The sequence below is a fragment of the Lithobates pipiens genome, unplaced genomic scaffold, assembly GCF_037356315.1.
Source record: "Lithobates pipiens isolate NorthernLeopardFrog02 unplaced genomic scaffold, aLitPip1_a1.2 Scaffold_1, whole genome shotgun sequence".
NCBI lineage: Eukaryota > Metazoa > Chordata > Amphibia > Anura > Ranidae > Lithobates > Lithobates pipiens.
In genome coordinates, this window is record NW_027507685.1 from 97,973,888 (window position 1) to 97,981,077 (window position 7,190).

Genomic DNA, 7,190 nt, shown 5'->3' on the forward strand with positions numbered 1-7,190 from the left:
TTCTCAAGGTGCTCTTTCAAAACTCCAAGTGAAGCAACAAAATCGACCAAGCCACGGAATATCCCAGGATTCTCTGATGTCTCACTCTTGTCATGACCACGCAAAGCCAGCTCAAATGCACCACAAAATTTCACGCAGTCCATTATTCTAGACAGGATGTGTCGATTTTTGGTGACCTCTTCATTGTGTTTTCTAATGGCAATTCTGTAGCCTGCATCTAGCTGTTCACCAATGCTACGCTTTCCAAAAAACTCGAGCCTCATAATATTGTCATGATGGCTTCGGGTAATTTCATGCCGCTTGCACTTTTCAGTGAGATGCTTTAGGTCGCAAACTCCTGTTGATATCCACAATGTGTCAGTGCCATGACTTCGAAAAAGCAAACAGGGGAAAACAATAATAGGCATTTGTGACATCACATCCAGCTAGCCAACTCCATTTGCTATATGAAGTGCCGGAAAAGCTTCGAATGTAAACTCGACCACGATCACTTGACCTCTGCTGAATTTGCAATTTGGGTTGATGTGGTCCAAGCCCTTTTATCCTCTTTTTTTTTCATCATCTGAATGCCTTGTGAAGGGCACTTGCTTCAAAGATAGAACCGAATTGTCATTCATTTTGAAAAACAAATTCCACAATGATCAGTACCTATGAGTCAAATGAGAATCAGGGTAAGTTTAAGAGATAGGTCCAAATAGACCATCAAATGTAGCCTCACTGTGCACATCATATGCAGACTCACTGTGCCCATAATGAGGGGTTCCCGGGTCTGTACACCCTCTGTGCCCATTATGAGAGATTCCCACCATCCCTGTGCCGAGTTCCCGGGTCTGTACACCCGTTGTGCCCATTATGAGGGGTTCCCACCATCCCTGTGCTGAGTTCCCGGGTCTGCACACCCGCTGTGCCCATAATGAGGGGTTCCCATCATCCCTGTGATGAGTTTGTGGCTGGCTTTTATACTTGCAATAGACTTCAGAGAACAAGTGTACATCCGACCCACTACAAAATTTTACCCAGTCTGCATCATATACCAGGCTGCACATTATACACCGGGCTCTGCACATCATATGATGGTATATGATGTGCAGAGCCCAGTGTATAATGTGCAGCCTGGTATATGATGCACATTATACACAGAGGGCTCTGCATATTATATACCAGGCTGTACATTATACACAGGGCTCTGCACATCATATACCAGGCTGCACATTATACACAGGGCTCTGCATATCATATACCAGGCTGCACATTATACACAGGGCTCTGCACATCATATACCAGGCTGCACATTATACACAGGGCTCTACTAAAGTAGATGAATCATGCCTATCTTATGTATAACCACATCAGGCACCTTTTCTGCAACCTGTAAATCACACATATCTGCATTCTGCAACCTGTAAATTGCACATATCTGCATTCTGTAAATCGCACATATCTGCATTCTGCAACCTGTAAATTGCACATAACTACATTCTGCAACCTGTAAATCACACATATCTGAATTCTGCAACCTGTAAATTGAACATATCCGCATTCTGTAAATCGTACATAACTGCATTCTGTAAATCGTACATAACTGCATTCTGCAAACTGTAAATTGCACATAACTGCATTCTGTAAATCACATTCTGTAAATCGCACATATCTGCATTCTGTAAATCGCACATATCTACAACCTGTAAATCGCACATATCTACAACCAGTAAATCTCACATATCTGCATTCTGTAAATCGCACTTATCTGCATTCTGTAAATAGCACATATCTACAACCTGTAAATCGCACATATCTGCATTTTGTAAATCGCATTCTGTAAATCGCACATATCTGCATTCTGCAACCTGTAAATCACATATATCTGCATTCTGCAACCTGTAAATCGCACATGTCTGCATTCTGTAAATCGCACATATATGCATTCTGTAAATCGCACATATCTGCATTCTGTAAATCGCACATATCTACAACCTGTAAATCGCACATATCTACAACCTGTAAATCGCACATATCTGCATTCTGTAAATCGCACATATCTACAACCTGTAAATCGCACATATCTACAACCTGTAAATCGCACATATCTGCATTCTGTAAATCGCACATATCTACAACCTGTAAATCGCACATATCTGCATTTTGAAAATCGCATTCTGTAAATTTCACATATCTACAACCTGTAAATCACACATATCTACAACCTGTAAAATTGCACATATCTGCATTCTGTAAAGCGTGCATATCTACAACCTGTAAATCACACATATCTGCATTCGGGGGGGGGGGGGGGGTTGTAAACTTAAAAAGCATATATCTTTTTAATTTTGTTAAGTGGGGGGGGGCTGATTGGTATGCTGGCGACCACCGATAATAACCCTATATTTCTATATATTCAATAATAAGTTATTGGTGGTCGGCAGCATAAATCCACCCCCTCGCTAAACAAGATTTTAAAAAAAAGGGTTATTATCGGTGGTCAGCAGCATAACCTCCCAAACAAGATTTAAAAAAAAAGGGTTATTAATAACCCTTTTTTTTAATCTTGTTTGCGGGGGGGGTATGCTGGCATCCACCCCTTTTTTTTAAATCTTGTTTAGTGGGTATGCTGCCGACCACCAATAATATCCCTTTTTTTTTAAATCTTGTTTAGTGGGGGGTGGGGGGGTTAGGGTATGCTGCCGACCACCAATAGTAACCCTGTGGATGTGAAGGGGGGTACCGCTGAATAAAGAATAAAGTTGTAAAGCATGGCCATGCCGCAGCCTAACCTAATCCTCTCAGGCGGGACAACAGTGAGAACAGACTGCAGTGCCAACGTCACTTCCTTGAGTGATGTCGGAAGCACCGCCCATGTCAAAGTGCAAGTCTATGCACTCGCTCGGCCAGTCCATTCAGTACCAGAAGCTGTGGCGTGATTGGCTGCGCCACAGAGCACTTTTTTTTGGGCAAATGAAGCGCCTCGTCTGCAATCTTGTGATTGCATAGACGTGGCGCTTCCCATATTGCACTGCGCCGGGCGCCAGGATACCAGTGCACATAGGGAGGGACATTTAAAAAAATATATATATATTTTTTTTTTTAAAGGGACATGGACGGGCCTCCACTGGATCTCCTCCTTTATGGTGAAAAATTGAACCCTGCATAGAACATCTTGCGGCAGATCCATGGTAGCAGGCCCCTGCAATGATGAGGACGGTGCCCTGGGGCACAGTGAACCTTGTCCAGCTCTAGCTCAGAGGTGGGGGGCTTGCCCAGGACTTGGTTCAAGATAGCATATACCAATGCACCACCAACGCGAGGAATGTATTTGGAGTGTGGGAGGAAAAAACCTATATGCAGCTCCCCCCGCCTAAATAATTACCTGAGCTCCATCTTGATCCAGCGCTGTACCTGAGAGCAGTAGCTCTCTCTCTCTCCTCACTGGACAGAGAGGCAGCAGTGGGAGCCAATCACAGCCAGTGAGCAGACAGCAGGGGGTGGGGCCGAGCCGTGCTCCATGCTTCAATGGACCTCATAGCAAGCGGCCTTCTATGGGGTGCACTGGGCAAAGGGGAGGATCCAGGAGCACTGGCAGGGAACCCAAGAAGGGGAGGATTGGGGCTGCTCTATGCAAAACAATTATAGAGAGCAGGCAAAAAATAACATGTTTGTAAACCTAACTTTTTTTTTTTAAATAACAATCACTTAAAGTGGAATTTTATCCAAAAGTTCTGCTTTTCCGCCTCCTCCTCCCTCCTCTTCTTCTACCTTTCTACTGTTTGTTTTTTTGTGGGGGAACCGGTACCTGGTTTTGACTCCCACGTCTGGTCGGATCACCGCAATGGATCCACCAGAAGTTCTCCTCCCTCCTCTCTGCACCTTTTTGGAACCAGTGATCATCCACAAAGCTCAGCACGGCTCTCGCATGCGTGGTAAATTTGTAAAAAGTCACAGCAAGCTGCCCACAGTTAACATGCCGACACTGTGCACCAAAGATCAGTGAAGAACTGGCTAGGGTGAGGATGGTGCTGGATCAGGTAAGTGTTCTTTGTTAGTATTTGTAGCTGCTGACTTTTTAATGTTTTGTAAAGAATCGCTTTAAGCCTCTGTGCTGTCCATATGTAGCATCTGTTATCTAAGGCCCACCCCCGCTGAGCAGGGGAAATCAGTTACAGTATCTCATAAAAGTTAGTACATCCCTCACATTTTTGTAAATATTTTATTCTATCTTTTCATGTGACAACACTGAAGAAATGACACTTGTCTACAATGTAAAGTAGTGAGTGTACAGCTTGTATAACAGTGTAAATTTGCTGTCCCCTCAAAATAACTGACATCTGACAGGTGAGTCCCCCATCCAATCAGGTGACCGCCGTGATCTGACACAGGGTGTCTCACAGCCAATCACCTGTCCTCCATTTACCAATCGCCTGTCCTCCATCTATCAATCACCTGTCCTCATCAACAAATCACCTGTCCACCATCTACCAATTACCTGTCCTTCATCTACCAATCACCTGTCCACCATCTACCAATCACCTGTCCTTCATCTACCAATCACCTGTCCCCCATCTACCAATCACCTTCCCTCGTCTACCAATCACCTGTCCTCCATCTACCAATCACCTTTCCCCCATCTACCAATCACCTGTCCTCATCAACAAATCACCTGTCCACCATCTACCAATTACCTGTCCTTCATCTACCAATCACCTGTCCACCATCTACCAATCACCTGTCCTTCATCTACCAATCACCTGTCCCCCATCTACCAATCACCTTCCCTCATCTACCAATCACCTGTCCCCCATCTACCAATCACCTTCCCTCATCTACCAATCACCTGTCCTCCATCTACCAATCACCTTTCCCCTATCTACCAATCACCTGTCCTCAATCTACCAATCACCTTTCCCCATCTACCAATCACCTGACCGCCATCTACCAATCACCTTTCCCCCATCTACCAATCACCTTTTCCCTATCTACCAATCACCTGTCCTCCATCTACCAATCACCTTTCCCCCATCTGCCAATCACCTTTCCCCCATCTACCAATCACCTTTACCCCATCTACCAATCACCTTTCCCCATCTACCAATCACCTGTCCCCATCTACCAATCACCTGTCCCTCATCTACCAATCACCTGTGCTCCATCTACCAATCACTTGTCCTCCATCTACAGGTTTCTGACCCCCGATCCATGGATTGGTGATTGTCCATCTGGTCCTGAGACTTACACAGCTCCGTCATGTAGCACACAGAAACCCATCCCACAGACAGAGGCTCCCACCTTCACACAGGCAGTAATATTACTATTATTTTATTATCCTATTATATAGATACACACGATGGTCGGGTAATCTGAAGGTCACAGGAAGTTTGGAGGTCGCTAGCGATGACTGCAAACAGTCTGCGATTTTTATGAGCTTCAGCTCTCCACCGACACGGGAGACAACTCTGCTGATCATTGTGGGGGAGGGGCTGAATGTTGTCACATGAGAGTCCCCAGAGCCCCCCCTTACATCAAAGTCCAGATCATAGTTCTTCTTTACATGAGTGTCCCCCTTACATGAGAATCTTCATCAGAGTCCCCCTAACATGAGAAACCCCATCAAAGTCCCCCTTTACATCACGGTCCAGATCAGAGTCCCCCTTACATGAGAGTCCCTCCTACATCAGGATCCAGATCAGAGCCCTCCCTTACATAAGAGCTTTTATTAGAGTCCCCCTTTTACATGAGAGATGAGAGTCCCCCCTACATCAAGGTCCAGATCAGAGCCCCTCCATACATGAGAGTCCCCCCTACATCAGGGTCCAGATCACAGTCCCCCCTTACATAAGAGCCTCTATCAGAGTCCCCCTTTTACACGAGAGACCCCATCAAAGTCCCCCCTTACATCAAAGTCCAGATCATAGTTCTTCTTTTCATGAGAGTGTTCATTAGAGTCCCCACTTACATGAGAGCCTTCATCAGAGTCCCTCTTACATGACAGTCCCCATCAGAGTCCCTATCAAAATCCCCCCTTACATCAGGGTCCAGATCAGAGTCCCCCTTACATGACAGTCTCCATCAGAGTCCCCCTTACATCAAAGTCTAGATCATAGTTCTTCTTTACATGAGAGCCTTCATCAGAGTACCCCTTACATGAGAGACACCATCAAAGTCCCCCCTTAAATCAGGGTCCAGATCAGAGCCCCCCCCTTACATAAGAGCCTTCATCAGAGTACCCCTCTTACATGAGAGACCCCATCAAAGTCCCCCTTACATCAAAGTCCAGATCATAGTTCTTCTTTTCATGAGAGTGTTCATTAGAGTCCCCACTTACATGAGAGCCTTCATCAGAGTCCCTCTTACATGACAGTCCCCATCAGAGTCCCTATCAAAGTCCCCCCTTACATCAGGGTCCAGATCAGAGTCCCCCTTACATGACAGTCTCCATCAGAGTCCCCCTTACATCAAAGTCCAGATCATAGTTCTTCTTTACATGAGAGCCTTCATCAGAGTACCCCTTACATGAGAGACACCATCAAAGTCCCCCCTTAAATCAGGGTCCAGATCAGAGCCCCCCCTTACATAAGAGCCTTCATCAGAGTCTCCCTCTTACATGAGAGACCCCATCAAAGTCCCCCCTTACATCAGGGTCCAGATCAGAGTCCCCCTTACATGAGAGTCCCCATCAGAGTGCCCCTTTACATCAAAGTCCAGATCATAGTTCTTCTTTACATGAGAGTGCTCATCAGAGTCCCCCCTTACATGAGAGCCTTCATCAGAGTCCCCTCTTACATGAGAGTCCCCATCAGAGTCCCCCCTTACACGAGAGTCCTCATCAGAGTCAACCCTTACATCAGGGTCCAGAGCATAGTCCCTCCTTACATCAGAGTCCCCATTACATCAGAGTCCCCTGTTTCACAGTTGCATGCAAATCCCATATATTGTGTTTGTGTGTTCTAAAATAAAAGTAGGTTTCTTTGTCGGTACAGAGCAATATGCATATAAATGTTTGTCAAAATCAAAGTCCAGAAACACAATCGGAATCTTGGCTAAGCATCCTCTTGATTTCTGTGTGCCGCTTCCCTGAACTTTGGACCAGGAGAGCACCCATTCATCACTTCTGTGGAAGTCCACCTGCCCATCCCCCGCCCCCCTTGGGATTCCATGTCCCATGATGCCAATTGCCCCATCTAGCCCACTCTGGCTGCCCA